This window comes from Ambystoma mexicanum, chromosome 3q (assembly GCF_040938575.1).
Source record: "Ambystoma mexicanum isolate Mex_15411 chromosome 3q, UKY_AmexF1_1, whole genome shotgun sequence".
Lineage (NCBI taxonomy): Eukaryota > Metazoa > Chordata > Amphibia > Caudata > Ambystomatidae > Ambystoma > Ambystoma mexicanum.
The window spans coordinates 526,864,877-526,887,655 of NC_090926.1; positions in this window are offsets into that span (position 1 = coordinate 526,864,877).

A 22,779-nucleotide genomic window follows, 5' to 3' on the forward strand; every position below is an offset into this window, starting at 1 on the left:
ACACCCAGGACATCAAAGATGACATCACAAATGTGATACCTCACGGTTCTTAGCGCTATATGAATGGGAAAATATTATTATTTTATTATTAACATACTCCGTTGCACTATCTTCGATAGCAAATAGTTTCACGCCCTAATAAATAAAATGATGATTTTTAATGAAGATCGGCTGGTGAGACTAATTTATGTTTTTTAAAACAGGTATGTGGCCCCATTTTGCCTATGTCACGATTTACAGACTCCAGCGGATGGGGTCTTCAACTCCCAGGTGCAGGTCCAAATATGCAACTTCATGACCCACACCATTTTATGGGACAATCGGCAAGGACCAATATGCCCTTACGCAGTACTAGCGGCTACAAACAACATACCAACCAATAGGGTGGTCTAATGGCTCATTTTTGGAGCAACCTTCCGATTATCAGAGCAACCATTTACTGTTTTTATCATAAACCAACAGCCTATCTACCGCAAAGGAATAACGCGTGGCTCCGAATAAACTTTTGCTGATCGACAGAAGAGACAATAGCAAATCGCTGAATATTCACTAAACATTTCATGTGAAATAAGTGTACTTTACCAAATGTACAATCCTGCTGTTTACTTTTAAACCACAGTTTCATATTCCGAATTGTGGCGCACTGAGTTGTAAGCTGATTTAACACCCTCTGTACCGCAAAGGAACATTGCGTGCCTCAACATGAACTTTTGCGGATCGACAACAAAGACAAATGCAAATTGCTGAATATTCTTTAAACATTTGATGTCAAATAAATGTACTTTACAAAATGTACAATCTTGCTGTTTGCTTTTAAATCACTGTTTCATATTCCGAATTGTGGCGCGCTGTGTTGTGACATAATATGTGTTGTCTTCCGGGTTCTGTGTAAGGTCACTTAGGACTGGAGAGGACTGGGTGCGTTTGATGACGCATCCTGTAACGTCACGGAGAGAGGTGGGGAATATGAATGCTTTGATAATATCAGGTTTAGGGGCGGGAGATATGATTTAGTGTCGCAAAAGCAAGTCAGCCAGGTCAATAGCGCCAGTCATAGGATTATCACATAATGTCGGAGCACACGAGCCGGATTTATCGTTTCTTTAGTGGACAAAAAGTCGGTTGACGCCCATAGGAAATTGTACTATTAGCGGACAAAAGGAGTGGTCTTAAAACAATTTCACCCTGACAACAAACAATACAAACAACGTTCTCAGAACACCCCCATTTTGTGTAATTGCAACCATTTCGGGACACCGCAAGTGTTCTTAGAACACATTCAACTAGACAGATTACAATACGGACAGCGTCCTGAGGACACCCCCAGTTTGTGTATTTACGAACAATTGAGTACACCGCGAGTGTTCATAGCTCATTTTTACCTTCCTTGCGAACAAAAATGACACATACTCCGTCCTCTAAACACCCCACCATTTAGTTTATTTACAAAATTTCAGAACAGCCGTGTTCTCCGCGGACAAATCGAACGCAACAAAAACGTCTAGCACATAAAAAAACAAAACATTGAACCTATCTCATACTCCCCCACCCTCCCCAAACACTCTTACACACCAACACAGGGCACTAAATACAATTTTTTATCCATGTTTCACCGCGCTGTACGCGGTCGACGGCGAATACATAAAATCTGACGCGCTCCACACCCTTCGCCGTCCAATCAGCGAACACGTCACATGTCCGCGGACATGACGAAAGGCCATGGGCCAATCGGGGTGCTGTCCACGGAGCGAACAGGGAAGTCCGTCCGCGAAGCGAACACAGATATCACTAATTTTTTTGCCTTACATTTTGGTCATTTTTAAAAAAACTACTGGACGGATTTACACCAAATTTGCAAAAGCACGCTTTCAGGACCAGGCTGCCGCTCCTGCCGCAAATTTGGTGTAAATCAGTCCAGCGGTTCGGGCTGTAGCCGTGCGCAAAGTTTTTTCCCATTCAGTCTATGGGAAAAAAAAAGTTTTGGGACCTCCCCTATAACTTTTCCCCCCCTGGACGAATCCTCACCAAACTTTGCATCCATATACATTTTTTGCAAAGTTTGGTGAGGATTCGTCCAGGGGGAGCGAAGTTAATAGCCGCCCAAAAAGTGCTCTTCCTATGGAAACACCAACTTAACCATAACTACATGGCCGCTACCGCGGCCATGTAATATGGTGCATTTAAGAAATGTGTTGTTACTGCTTGGAACTACACATTTCTATTTTTACATGGACATCTGACTATGGGGATATGCAGCTATAGGTAAGGGAGCCCTGTCTAGGTGGACACAGAGCCTTGCCTCTGCTATTTTATTTATTGGAGAAAAGGAGTGAGAATAAAGAGTCGAGAAGAATTTCGGTTTATGGAATAGAAGTCAAAGCATTCTAGAGTAATAAGTGTGCAAAGATATAGTGGCCTCAGTGCAAATAAAAACCTTCCCAACAAGTATTTATGCTTGAATCGGGTTGATCCGGGGTGCAATACGTGAGATATTCCTATGAAACCAGTGATGGATATTGCTCCAGCCCAATAAATCTCTATTCAGAAAATTCCTACTGGGAAATTCTCATTTCTCCGTAGACTAGTCAGACTTTGGGGATTGGAGATGGAAGGTGTGAGTGTACTCTCTGTTTAGAATATTGGGCCAAAAATCTGTTTTTCAGCTTAGTTAATTTGTCCCGGATCACTAGCTTTAAATAGGGTTGATATGTTGAATACGACATTGAGGGTGCTTAGCCACACGTCTTTTGAAGAGACATAAGGAAGGACCTACTACCTAGGGAATGGTTTCCTAAATGTCATACAATAAGTCCTGTCCCACGTGAACCATGATCACAGGGCTACTGCTACTCTTCTCAGGAAGCAGCGTTGGCCAACCTACTCATCCCCTCAGGAGATTCCAGATCAGCTAGGAAACGAACTGGCCAAGATAACAATTCAGACGAGCCATAAAGGAGAGGAACAGCATCAGACTTTTTTATGTCTCTGCCTCCCCCGCCCCTAATACTTTGTAAATAGCTGACTCTTGTGCTGAGAGTAAGATATTTGGAAAACCTGAGACTGGATCGACAAGGCGGAATCTTCAGACTATTCCTTGCTAAATCCACTGAGCTCATCCCCGAAAAAAAGTCTGCTGATATAAAAGTAAAATGGCATATCATTTTTGCTTCTAACCTCTGTATACACCCAGCCTGCAGAAGTTATTATGTCTTTATATGTCCCATTCTGCATATGAACAGTGAGCTACCGCCAACGGGGCTTGGGCCAGGCTTACAAATTATCGCACATAATAATAATAATAATAAAAATGATAATAATAATAATAATAATAATAATAATAATAATAATAATAATAATAATAATAATAATAATAATAATAGTGGCATAGCGGGGAGTCCTCCGCCCACCAGAATCTATACACAAATTGCATGCTTATAAAAAGGCATGTAATAGAGGATCAAACTCGTTGAAAACTGAAGAAGTGGTACGGATGAAAGCAATTCGCCACAATCATATTAACACTTAGGGAAGAGAACGTCTGAAAACCCATCAGTCCTGGGTACAAATATGAATTTTGCAGGATCATTGGACTAAGCCACAACCATTACAGTAGGTTAATGTTAAAGCATTTGTTAGGCAAGATTGTATGCAGTACCAATTGGGTGCACTACAACAACCCTGACCTCCTGCCAATAGAAACCCAACCACTGGTATAAGTCTGGACTACACAGGTTGGTAGCGTGTGGTGCAGCCAGGCTTATCTTAAGAGGGGTCAATGTGAGCTGTAGGGGAGTTACACAGAGATTCACAGTGACAAGTATTCCAATAAACTCTTACACACAATGGGGGTTATTACGAGGTTGAAGGTAGCCGTGATGCTGTAGTGATTTCAATCCGGCACACACCCAAATCAAAGCCCAGCATCTAGTGCACAACTGATACCCTTATTTATTTTTGTCGATAGTTCAATATTCTGAATGATATACCACTCATATCACACCCTTCTCCTGGAACGCCCCCCCCCCCGGTCACACTGAACCAGGAATCAGGCTGGTTGTAAAGGTAAATATTTATTTATGTATTAAAGTTTCATCATAATATGTTTTAATAGATAAACAACAATCACCAATGGGGTGACAGAACACTGAAGAATATCTTTAATACACTAGGAATAAGTAATGAGCAAAACAAATGCAGCACAGAAAATAATACTTTTGTGTTGGTTCAGATCAGATAGCACTAAGGTTAGAGGATGCCCCCGCAACAACCCTCGACCCCCCAAAAGGCAGTTAAATAGATGTGAGGAGAGAGCAGGTATTCAGGAATAGCACCAATCAAACAGAATATCAGTCCAACTTTTCCCCATCAAACACAAGAGCAACGGGATTGTTTTTTCAGCTGTCAGATTACTTTAAAATGATCTTTAGAATTGACTGGGCAAAACATAAAAAATGTGGTAAAACATACTGAAATTGTTGTAAATTCCTATGGGAGCCGCTTTGAACAGTTGCACACAATCACCAGCAATGATTTAGTCCAAAGAAAACATTGGAAATCTTAAAGTCAAAGTTGGAAGCAGTTTAAAGCTATTTCACATCTGTAAAACCTTTCAAATTTTTTAAATTGCGACAAACTTTTCCTTGTGCGATGTTGGGTTCTATGGTTAGCTATGGATGTTAGCTACAAGTAGGAGTTGACATTCCGTGTCTATCAGAAAAACTGAGAGTGTTATAGAGGTTTTAGTAAAGGTCGTTTTTGTAAAATGGGCGTCAGAATGGAAAACAGAAATGCACTTTTGAAAATGACAAATGGGTTTGCTTACACTAGAGGATTACTATATAAAAGCGAATACCACAGAGGAATCTTACAGTTAAGTGATCAGTGTATCCCGCCTACTGAGGAAAATCGACTTCTTCCGATGAGAAAAGATACAGCACCAAGATGGTTCTAACAATACTGGTTCTGAATGAAAGAAATATAGGATGGTTTTGAGATAGGGATAAGACAATGCAAAGATACTCCTAACAATACCGGTTCTGAATGAAAGATAGGATGGGTTTGAGATAGGGGTATGACAATGCAAAGATACTCCTAACAATACTGGTTCTGAATGAAAGATAGGATGGGTTTGAGATAGGGATAAGACAATGCAAATATACTATGGGCCACAGTTCTTCCTATTAATACTCTCGGGATAAGTTTTTATATTGGACCGTCAGGTCTGGTCATGGATTGGGTCTGGTCTAGGAAAGACAACACATCAGGCACAGTACTGGATCAGTTAGGCCGGTCGCCTGATTTGCGCAGGATCTTCCCTCCTAGTCTGTGGGTGTTTGAATCAGCTGGCTGGCGAGTTCCTCAGGCAAGTCTAGTGGTGGCAAGCCAGAGGATTTCAGGATACTAGTTCAAAAGGCCTTCTCACACTACACAGCGGCTTACTGGGTGGAGAGAATAAATTTGAGGATTTTGGCCTTGCTGGAAATCAATAGTTCTCTATTGCTGGCAAGAGTTTTTGCCTCTGGATCTGTAAGACTATTAAAGCTCGATGTAGAATGCTGGATTAAGGTGCTTTGCTGGAATCAGGAAAGTGAGTGGATCTGTGAGTCCCTATGTGTTGCCAGCTGTCTCTTTGTATCCTTTTAAATGACATCACAAAGTGGGTGTATGGGCCGGCTTAGCTAAGCCTGCCCCTGTGAGCTGGGATTGGACCCCACTTCATCTCTGCCTTGCAATTTGAGTGATTGGATCAAGGACGGGTGATGTCACATTTTATGGTTTGCTTTACAATCCTCAGAAACCTCCCTTTAGCCATTGTTCTCAAAATTGGATTTTTTACTAAAAGTACATTTCTACATTGGTCACCTTTATACAAATCACACACAAATATGCCATATTTTATATAGCTGCTATTCCTCAAAACCCTGCAACGGTGGGATCTTGTCTCAACTTTCTGGAGAATGTTGCCCTTTTTGCTATGAACACACTTTCCAAATGTTATGCAAATTTCCACAAATGTCTGTGTTTAACATAGGGATGTGCATGTACATTTTCACAATTCTAACATTTATACCTTTCACATAAAACCACATTCCTGTCCAGATCATGTCATACAATTATACCGCCTCTTCACACGTGCAGCCAAAAATTAAATTAACAACCCTGTCCTTTTTATATTTTTCACCCTTTTGGATAACAAGTTATGAGTCTTTTAAAAATGGTTCTTTGTTCATGTTTAGCAACAGATGGTCTGCCCCTTTTTGTCTCCCTGCAGTCCAGGGGTATCCCCCTCCTTGTTTGTTCCTTCCAGGAGGCATTTACAACCCTTTTCACACCTCCAGTTTCCTGGGCTGAGACTCTGTCATTGTTCCTTCTGTTTCCATGGACAAAAGCATGCACTAACAAGGAATTAGCACCTTCCCATGAGTTTCTGTGAGAGGAAGGCCCTCCTTCTGGGAGAAACCTGCTTTTCTAGTTCTTGTAGCTCAGCTAGACTAATTAACTTCTTAAATCCAGCAAAAACCCAATTTGTTGCTTCAAACATAAATACATTTCTTTCTTAGCCTTAAAATCTGTGGGATCAAAAACATAACTAAAATCTGTATTCCTTTTTGTCAGGAATCATTTTTATGTCTGCTAATCCAACAGACTTTTAGTTTTAAGTCTTTTTAAAGTTTCATCAGTAACTCATCTGACAGCTGTCATTGAGGTAACCCTGGGTACTGCACCCAGATTTTGGCATAGGCTGTCAGTTTTCAGACTTTGTATGTTTCACAATGCTTCGTTAGATACATGAATTTTAGCACCAGGCAAGATTTTGAATGTTGAGAAGTGTTGGGTTATAGGCATTTTGGAGTTTTTCACAACAAAGCAGATTTCATTTGTAGGCCCATTTTGGGGGTCCATTTGAAAAGTGCTGCTTCTCACTCGGAACTCTGTTAGCTGGTCATGGCGCCCACTGGCACATTTTCTGCAGGAGGTGCTCTATTCAACCGCACATGAACCATGGGTGGCATGTTGTGAATCCCTCTTTTTATGTGCTGAAGCACACGGTTTTTGTAGGTTTGTGCAGGTTTTTGTCACGCACAAGGGTTTTTCCGCCATAGTTGCCGTTTCTTTCACCAAAACTGGCAGGGTGATACTGCATAGCATAGTAGAGTGGGTCAATACATCCCACAGAGCCCCCCTTCCCGACTTGATTTTGACCTCCCATCAAGGGGAAGTCGGGAGATTGGGATGTTCTTTTTCTGTCCGTGTGGAGAACTTCAGTCGCTTATCCCGTCAGTTCTGGAGGCGACCCGCTCTCTTCGCCGGTTTTGGTCAGGAGTATTGCTGGTTCTGGTTGGGTTTATTGCTGGGTCTGGTTGGGCGTATTGCTGGTTCTAGTTGGGAGTATGGAGCGGCACTCCGGGCTCCTTGGGTGTTTCCTCCCAGTCCCCGACTCGTCCTCCTTGGTAATCCTTTGGATGATTCTTAGTCCAGATGCTAGAAGATAGAACATAGCATAGTTATGGATATTTTCCCACTATTGTGTCCACACCTCATCTGGGAATGTCAGCAGTGGGAAAGACACTTGCATTGGTTATAATTGGCAATATTCCCCATCTATGTTCACTACTGGTGTTAACACTCTTCTTGCACATACACAGTGAACTTTTAGTGATTCTTTTCTGTAGATGACTGGTGAGATTCTGTCCACAATTTCAAAAGGACCCCGCCAAGTAGGGAGGAATTTGCACACTTTGGCTTGGTTCCTTTGGAAATTGTACAAGTAGACCCAGTCTCCTACTTGGTATTCCTTTTTTGTTGTCTTGAGATCATAGTGGTCTTTATACTGTCTGCAGATCTTTCTATATTCCGTTGAGCAAAGGCAAAAGCATGTTGAAGGTGTTTTCTCAGATTCTAAACATATTCATGAGTTGTGGAGGCATTTATCAAGGTCTGCTCTTGGGTTCTGTAGAGCAGATGCTGGGCTAGCACCATCCTTCGTCCAGTCATCAGCTCAAATGGAGACATTTTTGTTGCAGAAGAAGGGGTAGTTCTGATGGCCATCAGGACAAGGGGTAATGGAATGTCCCAACTTGGCCCAGCCTCTGCCACAAACTTTTTTAATATGCTAACAATAGTTTAATTGTACCTGTCAACTCCACCACTAGAGGACCGCTGGTAGGCAATGTGTAGTTTCCTTTTGACCCCAAATATCTCCCACATCTTTGTCATCTCTTCGCTAGTTATTGTTATTGTTATTGTTATTTTGCACTTATATAGCGCCTTATATACCATTGGTATGGTCTGAAGAGACTACCTCAGTCTGACTCAATCCTTTGGGGTAGTCCAAAACGCGAGAAGATGTGATTGATCATCAGGGCAGCAGCTGTTTCTGCCTTGTAATTTGGGGCCAGGAGACATTCCACCCATTTAGTGAGCAAGCATATTACGGTCAACATGTACTTGTTCCCCCTAGAGGAGCGAATCATGGACCCGATAAAATCGAGTTGCAAATCTGACCAACGCAGTGTCATCCCCCTCTTTTGGAGGGGAGCATGGTGTGTGAGTTATGTTGGCTGAAATTGTGCACACACAAGACACCCCTTCAAGTATTGGTTGAGGTCCTGCCCCATGTGTGGCCAGTATGCAACCTCTCGCAAAATTTCTAATATCATATGAAACCCCCGATGACCGGCTCTGGCTGCATCATGGGTGTGACTTAGCATCAGGCTTCGGAATGATGTGGGGACCACCCACTGGTCATGGCCAGCTATGGATCTCCTCACCAACAAACCATCTTGGATTCAGAACATTTTTGGACATTTCATCAACACTCTGAGGTCGTCTTTCCCAATGTAATCAGTATACATCAGGGGAAAGTTCTCAGGGTCCTCAATATGTTGATAAAATTGACCATTTAATGGATCCCCTTTTTGAGCCGTAATCAAATCTGCATCTGGGGTCTCCTTACTACATTGTGCAGTTGAGAGTTCATTGTGAGCATTTGTCTGGGACCTAGTGATAGCAGTGACCTGGATTTCCCCCAACAGGGACTCGATCTCAAGTAGATCCCCTTGGATTGTTCTGGTTTTGGCCAGCTGATCCGCTAGGTAGTTTCCAGTTTTGTCTGTTCCCTCTACTTTAGAATGACCCTTGATCTTTCCCCGGTAGATGGTCATCCCATTCGAGATCATCAATATTTTGTATTAATTTTCTGTGTTTTAAAGGTTAATTATAAGCGCATAGCATGCCTCTGGTTTTCCAGTTAACCAGGTGCTCCACGCGTCCGTTCCGTACAAAATCTGAATCAGTGATTATGACCAGTTTGTGGAGTTGGTGTTGGACAGCAGTGAGGATGGCTTGATGCACAGCCATCAGCTCTGCCACTTTACTACTTCGGGGACAGATTTTGTACCTAGCGGAGGGTTCTGGGGTATCATTCATCCATGCATTCCCCACGCCGGCTACAAGTTCCTTTTCCCGTTGTTGTCAACATGGTAGGAGCACCCATCCACATAGACAGTGGGCATTCCCTCACACTTGTCTTCTTCAAAGACTTTGGGCCTCATTACACGGTAGGCGGTAAGGGTTTACCGGTACCGGTATTTTACCGGTACCGGTAAATCCTTACCGCCTTACTACGAGGTCCCTTTGCGGGTTGGGGATTTTAACGCCTGCTTTTTGCAGGCGTTAAAAACCAACCCGCAAAGGGACCCAGGGAGCTAATTACGGTACCGCAATTTGTGGTGCCGTAATTAGCGCCTTACCCATTCCCATTATGCCCTATGGGGCAAAAATGGGAATGGGGAAGGGCAATGGTGGAAGGGGGAATTACCGCCCCTCCAACCTTGGAATGGGGCGGTAATTCCCCTTTCCACCAAGGCGGTGCCAGTATTTTACCGGCATGCACCATGGCGCTAATTGCGCCATGGTTCACCGCCTACCGTGTAATGAGGCCCTTTGTGTGGGGATCTAAGGTATGCCTCCATGTTGTCCTTGATTTTAAGACTTTCGTCCTCGAGACAGTTTTCTCTGGCACAATCAAGCAAGTCAGCCAGACCTTGCGCGAGGGGTCTCTTCTTGTTTTGGCCATATCTGACCTCCACAGGAAAGCCTTGCATTGACAGAATCCAGGAATTAATTAGTGAATTACTCACATTTCCGGCCCAGATTCTGACACTTTGAAGATATTGCAAAGGTTGGTGTGGAGTCTCCACTATGATGTGTTCCCCCTGGATAAACGGGTGGTAATTCTTCAATGCCCATACCATTGCCAGGAGTGCCTTCTCACAATCGTTGAATTTTTCCTCCACAGGTGATAAAGTCTTACTCGCATAGGAGAAAACTTTATTGACCATGTCATGCTTTTGATACAATACTGCCGTCAAGCATGTATTTGAGAAACCTGTCTCCAAGAAGAACTCCTTGTTTTTGACAGGGGAAGCTAGGCAAGGTGCTTGTGAGAGGCTTCTTTTGAGTTGTCTCACTGCCTCAGCTTGTTCTGGACCCCACTCCCACTTGACCCCCACTTCAACAGATGGATCATGGATCTCATGATCTCTGCATAGTCCTCAATGAATTTTCTGTTGTAATTAGTCAGTCCAAGGAGGCTCCTTAGTTCCCGCAGAGTTGTGGGGTCTTTTATTTTCTGGAGTGCTTCTACTTTCTTTTCCTGGGGACAGAGACCTTCAGGAGTTATCTCATGCCCCAAGAAATTGACAAAGGTCCTGCACCACTGTGCCTTTTGGAAAGAAAGTTTTGCTCCGGCAGCCCTCACCTGTGTCAGAACATAACAGATCTCCGCTATGTGGTCCTCCACCGTTGAGCTTTTGATTAGAACATCATCTACATAGGCCAGGTTACCTTTTTCACCCAAGTCGGGCATGGCCTTATGCAGAAAGATGTTAAATTAAATGTCGGAGTTGATGTATCCAAAGGGAGTCTAGGTCCAAGTGTACTGCTGCCCCCCAAAGGTAAAGGCCAGCTTGTATTGGTCCTCCCTACTGACAGGTACGGTGCAGTACCCATTGGTCAGGTCAATGGCTGTGTATACCTTTGACCCCTGGATCTGGGCCAGCCCTTCGTCAATGTAGGAAAGAGGCCATCGGGAAGTATGGACCGTTTGTTGAGCTCTTTCAGGTCAGCACAGATCCTCCACTGGCCGTTTGGTTTCAAAATCCCCAGCATCGGATTATTGAAGGTGCTGTGGACTGGTCGAATTATCGCACAGGACTCAAGGTTCTTAATTATTTCAGTAAGGGACTCCATTGATGCGAGAGGCAAGCGATATTGCTTCACAAACACTGGAGTCATGCCAGGGTCCGTGGAATTGTTGTGTCGATGTTGATGCGACCACAGTCATATGAGTCCACCGCAAAGAGATCTTGAAAATTTAAGAAAACGTATTTAAACTTTTGCTTTTGCTCCCGAGTCTCACAGGCATCAGCTCTTCAACCATCTGCCTGAATCCCGGAAAGACTTCTGGTTTGGCTATCTCAGCGGCCTCCTCCAGCTGGGTGGAGAAGTCCCTGGTCAAAGTACTGATTTGGACTCATGGCTTCAGCTGGGGAAGGCAGTCCTTGTGGACTTGAAAGATCACCTCATCCCTCCTGAAGTCACAGGTCACATCTTCCTTACCACAAGGGCAAGAAGAGTACACCAGGAAATTCCCCCCATGCCGGGTGAAGATCCTGTCTTGTGTTGTGTCATCATTGCTATCACTGTCAAAACAGTCCTTGGGGATTTGTCCTAACAGTTCATTACCTAAATCTATGAAAAAATGTTGTTCATCAACTACCACCATTCCAATAATGGTGCCTGTGCCCAGAGAGATACTCTTTAGGTCGCTGTTCTCCACCTCTATTGGAATGGCGGTGTGTTCTGTATTAACTAGTGGTGTTGGGTTTACCCCCAACCCTTGCTGTTGGAAATGAGCATTGAGATGAACATAGGCGTCAGGATTTTTCAGTTTCTGTCCTCTTTTAATCTTTACTTCAAGTGAGAATTGTCGGGTCCATCCTGGGATGGTGACTTCTTCTCAAATCTGAATTTCAACTGCATATGGCAGCAGTTGAGCTGACCGAAATCCTTTTGCTGGGTCATCAAAGTCCATGGGATTACCCACTAATCGGGACCAGGCTTTGAACTTTATTAGGTCCAAACTAATGACAAAGTGATTGAGAATGTCACTGCCTTAATAAAATGCAGCCGGGACACCTTGCACAAACAAACAATTATGGACTATGCTCTTGTTGCCTATGGACATTTTGATCATACACCTGCTAGGCAGGAGATGTTTGGAATTGGTTCTTTCCAGGTCGATTTCCCGATTGTCTAACAGTTTAAATGTGGGAATGGCTGGATCTTTTGGGAGTTTGAGGAACATGGCCTCGCTGATGAAGCTCTTACCATTGTCCACATACTCGGGCAAGAACAGAGTCCTTCCCTTCATTTAACTGAATAGGGATGAACAACTGCTCTCCAATTTTCTGAATATCAGCCAAGCTTTGAGCTGATTTCTCATCATTTTGGACTATAGGAGTAGGAGTTTCTGATTGTGAATTTGTATAGAATTTCAGAGTGTTCCCTTCCAGTGTGGAATGCCACCTTAAACTGGAAGGAAGGTTGATTTTCAGAAATAGAGAGGACTCCCCATCACCAGTTTGTTATACTACTGCAATTACTGTCACATCAGGTATTTGGTTATTTTGGAAATAGAATTCAATTTGGTCAGGTTTCTGTTCAACTATGTGGCATATGCCATTTAAACTAACATGGTTGACACTATGTTTCAATTTTATTGGTCGCTTAGTCTGGGTCCAGAGGACCTTTATTACACAATCTATGAGGGGATACAGTCTACGCAGGATGTCATTCCCTATTAAACATGGTGTGCCTCTGGAGTCACAACTATGACCGGGTGCTACACCTAATGTCTAAATCCGCAGTCCCCTTGACTGGAATTTCATTCCCATCGAAGTTCTGAAGTTGTCAAAGAAGAGGGGTGAGAGGGATTTGGTATTTCTCCCCCTTCCCGAATTCAGCTGATCAAAGGCCCTTTTTGACAGAAGGGTGGCTTGGGATCCAGTGTCTACCAGTGCCAAAAATGTACATTGCCCCTGTATTTGGACCGGGGCATAAAATCTTTCCTCCTTTTCCTCAAGAGGGCAAAGATAATGCGCATTTTTGACCAATTTTTGGGTTAATTTCTTTGCTTTGGATCCTGACAGAGGGGTGATTTGGACAGGATTTTGTTTGGGATCTTGGGAACCTGTAAGAAAAAGGTGACAATTGGATATGGGGGCAGTTTTGGGCCCTCCTGGTTCTGATTCTGGGCTCCCCCCCTTTTTGGAGGCAGTCACCAGAATTGGTTTGACCAAGGGGATTTTCTTGCTGGTCATTCTGGGGTTTGATGATGGGAGGTTGTAACTCAGTCCCCACATCTACCCAGTCTTGATCAGGATCTCTTGGGACCCATTTTTCTTTGGGTGGAGTTCCCCCATCCCAGAAGGACAAGATCCTTTTCCCAGAATACTCTGAGGTCCCCTCTCCTTCAAATTGGAAGATTCACACCTCCTTTATTTCTCCTACCCGTCCTCTGTTGCTTAGGTTGCAGACTTTCGGGGGCAGGAGATTCTGGTTCTGGTTCCTGGGTTTCCAGGGGCTTTCCACAAGTGGGGAAGGAAGCTTCCTCTAAGTCTTTACAGCCCCTTTCCTCCTGTGCCCCCTCCCTGGAAACCGGTGGGTTGTTGGGGTTCCCTCCCGTCATTGTTCTTGCGCACCAGACCATTGATTTGAGGAGTTATGAGATGCCATGTTCATTTGAGAGTTTTACTGCACCCTCAACATGCGACCCAGATCCTTTGCCATGTTCTGGACCTGGTGCTCCAGTTGGGACACCCGCTCTGGCTGATACGGGGTCCTCTGGTCTACCCTTGGTTGATCACGGGAAGGGTTACTATCCCTTCTCCCATAATACCCCTGGTTGGGACAGTTTTGGTACCCCTCCACCCTTGGCCTCCCCTCTCCCGGATTGGGCTGTCTGGGCTCAGGAAAGTGGGGAAAGAAAGAAGGGTTGTTTTGGGGGTTGAGGTTTGGCGGGTACCGGGGAAAGAAACTCAGCCCAGCATTTGGAGGATTACTGCCCTCCTAGGGAAAGTGAGGAGGGAAGTTTCCTGGGTTGGCAGATGCCTGGTTGGATCCCCCCCTCCCTTGGGCTGGAGGAGTCCACACATAGCCCAGGATGGGTCTGTTGCCCTTGTAACGGGGGGTGATGTAGTCAGGGGATTTAGGGGTCCCATTTGTGGGGTTACCTCCCTGACTTCCTGTCTAGGATTGGCCCGAAGGCCTTCTGGGTCTTGGGTTAGTAGGATTCTGTGCAGGAATGTTTTTGGGCCCACCCATCTCCAAATCTAAAATGGGGCAACCTTCAACTCCGCCACCTTAGCAGAAGCAGGGGTGTTGGTCGGTTTTGGGTTTTTATTAGCACATTTGCTTTCTACTGGTTTCTGTACTTCGTACATGTGAGTGGCTTGTTCAATGACCCAGTCTAGTGATCTTTTCTCATGAAAGTCCCTCACCAGGTGGGTCATAATGTTTTTAGGGAGTGCATTAAAGAAGGTATTGATGAACTCCCTGCTGTCTGTGCGCACCCTTCTGGTGGTATACGCAAAGGCACGTTTCAGTTCTTGGACAAATTCTTGTGGGGCCTGGTCATCCCCACATTGCAGGTTGTAGGCTGCCTCGCGGGCCTCTTGAGGGTTTTTATGGATTGAAAAATGCTTTAAGATGGCTGCCCTATATGTGGACCATCTTAAGTGGTTCTGATCCTCCAGACCCGCAAAGAAGCCAGAGTAATCAGGTGAAAATGTCCACTTGACATACTGAATACAACTTTGGCTGTCCTTCAGGTGGAAAGTTTCCATCATTTGCTCAAACAGCTCAAGGTGCTCCCAAACCAAATATTTGGCATTTTTATGGTAGGGCGTATTGACGCTACTAATAGTCTTGATTTGCTCCCGGGGATCTTTCAGTAAAGCTCTCTTAACTTTGTTGGCTTTTTTTGTTCTGGTCACCCTGGTCCAGGGGTAGCTGTCTGAACCTCTAAGCTCTCCCTGATTCTGTGAGCTTGGGAATGGCTGGCAGAATGTGGGGGCCTAGTCTCTTGAGACCTGTGGCGCTCAGAAGAGTCATCTGGATCTACCTTGCTCCCAGGATTGGCTGAGTACCCCCACCCCACTGTCCTAGCTGGGAAGAGGTTTTCAAGATGCTCTTAGTGGTCCTATTTTCATGGAATGCCCCACCAAATTTGACTGAGACTGACTGATCTCTTGGTCGGTTATATTTCTGAGGATCCAGTTATGTGATTCTCCCTTCACTGGCGTCTCCCTGATCAGAGAGGCTGGTCCTAATATTTGGGAACCTGTACATAGATGCCCGCCCATCCATCTCTGGGAGGCGCTTATCTGTCAGTCCCATGTTCCCCATTGTGTTGAAGTCTTCCATCCCTGTGGCCCTTGGCTCATATGATCCAGTGGACATGGGGGTGGCAGAGTCCATGGAACTGAAGGGATTAAATTCCTGAGGTTATGTTCAGGTGTTTCTCTCTCCCATCTTACCTCATCTTTTTCAGCCCCTATTTCCTGATGACATGCCAATATCTGACCTTTTTGCACCTCTATTAAGGCCTTACTGGTCTCTATGAGTTGTTCTTGCAAGGCTATCTGTTGGTGGAGCCTGTCATTCTGTGCTTCCTGCCTTAATTGGGAGTATTGGGCCAGTTTTTGCTGCAGGAGACTCATCTCCTGAGTTTGGTCCTTACTGGTTTGATTATTCTTTTCCAAGGCATCCTCCACCCGCCTGGTGTGCTCTAGTAGCTTTTTGCAATCCATTTTTATTTCACAAAGTTCCTGAAGGGCCAGGAGATTTTCTTCTAACTTTGTTTTTAAATGACTGACTTCCTGGCCTATGTCGTCCCTTTCCTGACTTAGAGTGCCCCTCTGCTCAGCCAGGTTGTCCCTCTGTTTTTTAAGGGAACCAGCTTTCTGGTGCTCCTCATCAAACTCTGTTTGGGATTCTAGGTCTTTAATAATTAATGTATTATTTCCCTCTTTTAATTTGTCTATCTGGTCTTGTAAGATGTTAAACTGTTAAGGACAGACTCAGTTAAATGTTAATTGCTGTGCCAGCTTTTGTTGACTCGGTTGTAGGGAGTCCAACCTTTCCTGACACTCTTTTTGCAGTGTCTGCACCTGTGTATCTTGCTATGCATTCTTTTGCAGTAAGAGAGCCAGATCTTCTTGGAGTTTGGTGGCATACTGCCTAGCCTCTGTTTCAGATTCCTTGCTATCCTGGAACCTTTGCTCTGCAGAGTCCGGATTTGGATTTTCTGCAGGGCTTCCCCTTGCTTCTTCATGAAATCTACATGGTCTGCATACTTTTTCTGCATGACTCCTATGTGGCGGTACAGGTAGGCCGCTATTTTAGCAATTTTACATTGCTCCTCTTTTATTTTAGGGGTAATATACAATTCGCTAAGTGCTTGATGTAATGGCCCCTTGTCCTGCCAGATATCAAGATTGATTTAAGTGATTTCTTGTTGTATTCCCTGCAGCCATACCTCTTCGTCCTGTTCTAGCCATACACTCCTGACAAACAATTTGTGCAGTTGGTGTTCCCTTGCAATATGGATTTCTACTGGGGTCGCCATTCCGGAAATATTAATTTCCTTCTGGCTTATTTCAGGTTACTTTACTTTTGCAAACAGGCCCAACTCCTTTGATGGGTGCTTATACAGTGTAGCACAGTATGGTAACCCAACAAGGTGTATGTACTCCGTCAGCTAGCACATTGTGTTAGACTGTCTTGAGTGGTATGTCTAATTGAGGATCTTGCGAGGAGCCCCCAAGCTGTAGTGATTTCAATCTGCTCACTCCCAAGTCAAAGCCCAGCATGTAGTGCACAACTGAAACCCTTATTTATTTTTGTCTATAAATTCAATATTCTGAACGATATACCACTCATATCATACCCTTCTCCTGGTACCCCCTGGTCACACTGAACCAGGAATCAGGCTGGTTTACAAAGGTAAATATTTTTTTATGTGTTTACATTTGATCACAATATGTTTTAATACATAAACAACAATCACCAATGGGGTGACAGAACACTGAATAATATATTTAATATACTAGAAATAAGTAATGAGCAAAACAAATGCATCACAGAAAATAATACTTTTGTGTTGGTTCAGATCAGACAGCACTATGGTTAGAGGTTCCCCCCGCAACACCCCTCAACCCCCCAATCGGCAGTTAAATAGATGTGAGGAGAGAGCAGGTATTCAAGAATAGCACCAATATAACAGAATATCAGTCCCACTTTTCCCCATCAAACACAAGAGAAACGGAATTGACTTTTCAGCTGTCAGATGGCTTTAAAATGATCTTTAGAATTGACTGGACAAAACACAAAAATGTGGTGAAAAATACTGACGTTATTGTAAATTCCTATGGGAGCCACTTTGAACAGTTGCACACAATCAACAGCAATGATTTAGTCCAAAGAAAACATTTGAAATCTTAAAGTCCAAGTTGGAAGCAATTTAAAGCTATTTCACAGGTATAAAATCTTTCAAATTTTTAAAAACTTTTCCTTGCACGATTTTTGCTATGCTGTTTTGGGTTCTATGGATAGCTATGGATGCTAGGTACAAGTGGGAGTTGAAATTTCATTTCTATCACAAAAACTGAGGGAGTTAATAGAGGTTTTAGTAAAGGTCATTTTTGTAAAATAGGCGCGAGAATGGAAAACAGAAATGCACTTTTGAAAATGACAAATGGGTTTGCTTACAATAGAGGATGACTATGATTAAGCGAATACCACATAGGAATCGTACAGTTACGTGATCAGTGTAACCCGTCTACTGAGGAATTTCGACTTCTTCAGATGAGAAAAGAGTCAGCGCAAAGATGGTTCTAATAATACTGGTTCTGAATGAAAGATAGGATGCGTTTGAGATAGGGATAAGACAATGCAAAGATACTCCTAACAATACCAGTTCTGAATGAAAGATAGGATGGGTTTGAGATAGGGATACGACAATGTAAAGATACTCCTAACAATACTGGTTCTGAATGAAAGATAGGATGGGTTTGAGATAGGGATAAGACAATGCAAATATACTATGGGCCACAGTTCTTCCTATTAATACTCACAGGATGAGTTTTTAAATTGGACCTTCAGTTCTGGTCATGGATTGGGTCTGGTCTAGGAAAGACAGCACATCAGGCACGGTACTGGATCAGTTAGGCCAGTCGCCGGATTTGCGCAGGATCTGCCCTCCTAGTCTGTGGGTGTTCGAATCAGCTGGCTGGCGAGTGCCTCAGGCAAGCCTAGTGGTGGCAAGCCAGAAGATTTCAGGATACTGGTTCAAAAGGCCTTCTCACACCACACAGTGCCTTGCTGGGTGGAGAGAATACATTTGAGGATTTGGCCTTGCTGGAAATCAATAGTTCTCTATTGCTGGCAAGAGGTTTGGCCTCTGGATCTGTAAGAATATTAAAGCTGGGTGTAGAATGCTGGATCAGGGTGCTTCGCCAGAATCAGGAAAGTGAGTGGATCTACAAGTCCCTATGTGTTGTCAGCTGTCTCTATTTATCCTTTAAAATGACATCACAAAGTGGGTGTATGGGCTGGCTTAGCTAAGCCTGCCCCTGTGAGCTGGGATTGGACCCCACTTCATCTCCATCTTGCAATTTGAGTGATTGGATCAAGGCCGGATGATGTCACATTTTATGGTTTGCTTTACAATCCTCAGAAAACTCCCTTTAGCCACTGGTCTCATTATCGGATTTGTTACTAAATTTACATTTCTACATTGGTCACCTTCATACAAATCACACACAAAGATGCCATATTTGATATAGAAGCTATTCCTCAAAACCCTGCAGCGGTGGGATCTTGTCTCAACTTCCTACAGAATTTTGCCCTTTTTGCTATGAACACACTTTCCAAATGTTATGCAAATTTCCAAAAATGTGTGTGTTTAACATAGGGATGTGCGTGTACATTTTCACAATTGTAACATTTATACCTTTTGCATAAAACCCCATATATTGCCATTCCTGTCCAGAACATGTCACACAGTTCTACCGCCTTTTCACACGTGCAGCCAAAAATTAAATTAACAACTCTGTCTTTTTTATATTTTTCACCCTTTTGAATAAATGAGTCTTTTAAAAATTGTTCTTTGTTCATGTTTAGCAACATATGTTCTGAACCTTTTTGTTTCCCTGCAGTCGAGGGGCATCCCCCTCCTTGTTTGTTCCTTCCAGGAGACATTTACAAGCCCCTTCACACCTCCAGTTTCTGGGCTGAAGCTCTGTCATTGTTCCTTCTCTTTCCATAGACAAAAGTCTGAGCTAACCAGCAATTAGCACCTCCCTGTGAGTTTCTGCTGAGAGGAAGGCCCTCCTTCTAGGAGAAACCTGCTTTTCCAGTTCTTGTAGTTCAGCCAGGCTAATTAACTTCTTAAATCCAGCAAAAACCCAATTTGTTGCATCAAACATACATACATTTCTTTCTTAGCCTTAAAATCTGTGGGATAAAAAACAACTAACATCTGTATACCTTTTTGGCAACAATCCTTTTTATGTGTGCTAATCCAGCAGACTTTTAGTTCTAGGTATTTTTAAAGGTTCATCAGTAACTCATCTGACAGCTGTCATTGAGATGGCCCTTGGTACTGCACCCATAATTTGGCATAGGCTGTCAGTTTTCAGACTTTATATGTTTCACAATGCTTCATTAAATACATGCATTTTAGTACCAGGCAAGATTTTGAATGTTGAGAAGTGTTGTGTTATAGGCATTTTGGAGTTGTTTGCAACAAAGCAGATGTCATTTGTAGGCCCATTTTGGGGGTTCACTTCCAAAGTGCTGCTTGTCTCTCTGCATTCTGTTTGCTCTTCATGGAGCCCACTGGCACATTTTCTGCAGGGGATGCTCTATTCTACCACACATGCACCATGGGTGGCAGGTTGTGCATTCCTCTTTTTGTATGCTGATGCACACGGTTTTTGTAGGTTTTTGGTGTGCACAAGGGTTTTGCCACCATTGTTGCCGTTTCTTTCACCATAACTTGCAGGGTGATGCCGCATAGCATAGCAGAGTGGGTCAATACATCCCACAGTGCTATTAGCACCATGGCTACCCCCTTACCGCATACCGGATCTGGGTTCCTCGAACCTTGGAGTACCAGATAATTCTTCATTCAAGGACCCCGGACCCGGTACCTCCCCATTCCCATTCAAGCCCCCATAGGGCTCAATGGGAATGGGGTGCATGCTAATAACGGGCCTTTAATAACGGGCATGTTATTAGCATGCTGGTCCTTTAGCGGCTCCCACTAAGGGCACCTGGTAAAACCAGCCGCCCTGAGCGGGACCCACTAAAGGACCTCGTAATGCGGCGGTAAGGGGTGAACGGCACCCACACCATTACTGGTGCTGTTAACCCCTTACTGCCAACCTCGGAATGAGGCCCAATGTTTCTTGATAAAACAATTATTAAGTTATGTATCCGTCAGTTGGAATACGCCTTCTTCAGAAGGGAGCAATATAAAACACCACACAAATATAATTAAAAAAAACACACTCTTAGTTATCTAAATCAGCAAATACCCATATGGGATGACACACAGGCACTACCTACACCCTCAGGTGACTTCAAGAGCAGGGGGCTGTTGGCATTAATATATCACTGTTGCATTTAAAATATTCTTGGGAGTAGTGTTAAAGTGAAAAGAGTTCAGAGTAAAAACAAGTATTCATACAGTTATTCTTAAGTAGGTAAGTACTTTCAATAACTCCCCCCCACCCTTTGCAAAGTCACGTAACACTTTCCTGGAAGGAAGGCACAACACATAAGTAGAAGAGAGAAGAGTCAGGCCAGCCAATGTAAAGTTAGCAAAAGTCAAGATGAACTGAAGCACTTCCTACAGATAAGTAGAACGTCTTTTCCAATGTCTAAAAAGTCTTTGTAGAATAGAAGCAATCAAAGTAGGGCCAGATGCTGATTTGGCTTGTGAAGTAAAGAAGCTGGCAGCAACTCTATGCATGCAACCATGCACATCTCCAGTGAGGACAAGTGGCTACACAGCAAGAGGTAAGTTCTCTTAGGCTTTACAGTACCTTTAGGTTGAAGAAAAAGTGCGGCAGATGACTTTTGTTCCTGTGCAACCATCTCTCATTTCCCTTGCGGTATACATGTCTATGCTAAGGTCTGTAGCTGTTTGTCTAGCTATCGAGTCTGCAAAAGCATTTCCTTTGCCCACATCATCTATGACCTTGCGATGAGCTGCACATTTCATAATCGCTAGTTGTTTAGGGAGTGAGAGTGCTGAAAGTAACTGTACTATTAAGGGACCATGCTGAATCTTGGTCCCATGTGAGGTCAGAAACCCTCTTTCCGACCACAATTTTCCGAAGTTGTGAGCCACCCCAAAGGCGTACTGACTATCCGTATAAATATTAACTCTATGCCCTTGGGAGAGCTCACAAGCACGAGCCAACGCTATAATCTCTGCGGCCTGCGCAGAGTTATGCGGAATCCTTTTAGTTTCTACGATCTTGTTCAAAGTAGTAACTGCATAAGCAGCTGTAGATGTGCCATTCGGAAGTTTAAAGCAGGAGCCATCACAAAACAGCTCCCCTTCCGCATTCTCCAAAGGAGTATCTGAGAGGTCTATTCTGCCCTTCGTTTCTTGTTCGGTGGCATACAGGCAGTCATGTGATCCATCATCGCCGCAAGCAGTAGTTTGCGGGAGAGGCAAAAGTTCAGCCGGATTGAGAACACAACACCTTTTAATTTGGATATGAGGAGCAAATAGAACTAATTCATACCTGGTCAACCGGGCAGAAGTAAGGTGTTGTGTTTGAGTTTTATTCAATAGAATATCAACAGAGTGAGGTACCATCAGAATCAAATCGTGGCCTAGGACCATCCCCTCACTCTGTTTTACAGACGCAGCAGCAGCAGCAACAGCGCGCAGACATCGCGGCAAAGCGCATGCGACAGGATCGAGGGTGGAGGAATAATAGCCGCACGGCCTATTCTTCCCTCCATGTTCCTGCGTTAATACAGACAAAGCACATCCATTACATTCATGCACAAACAACACAAAGGCCTTATCGTAATTTGGTGTACCCAGAACCGGTGCTGAACACAGCGCGGCTTTGAGAAGCTCAAATGATCGTTGATGTTCCGATTCCCATGGCAGTGGCAAAGAAATGCCCTTCCTCGTCAAAGCCAACATCGGTTTTACCACTAGGGCAAAGTTCGGGATCCACAGTCTACAGTAGGACGCCATCCCTATCAGGGCTCTGACTTCCTTCTGTGTTTTTGGGACAGACATGCCAGAAATGTGTTTTATTCGTTCAGGTGTCAATCTTCTCCCCTCCTTTGACAGGAGGTAGCCTAATTAGGCAACCTCCTGGCAACAATATTGAAATTTCCTAAGTGAAGCTTTGTGACCATGTTCAGCTAAATGAACAAGCAACAATATAGTGCCTTCTTTACAAGCTTTCTCAGAGTCTGCAGCTAAGAGCAAATCGTCTACATATTGAAGCAGCGTGCAAGTAGGTGGCAGTTCAAGGGTGTCGAGCTGCTCTTTTAAGGCTCTACTATAGATACTAGGACTTTCAGTGTACCCTTGAGGTGCCCTTGTGAATGTAAATGAGCGTCCCCCCAAGGTGAACGCAAACAAATACCTGCTCTCCTTGTGTATCGGAATAC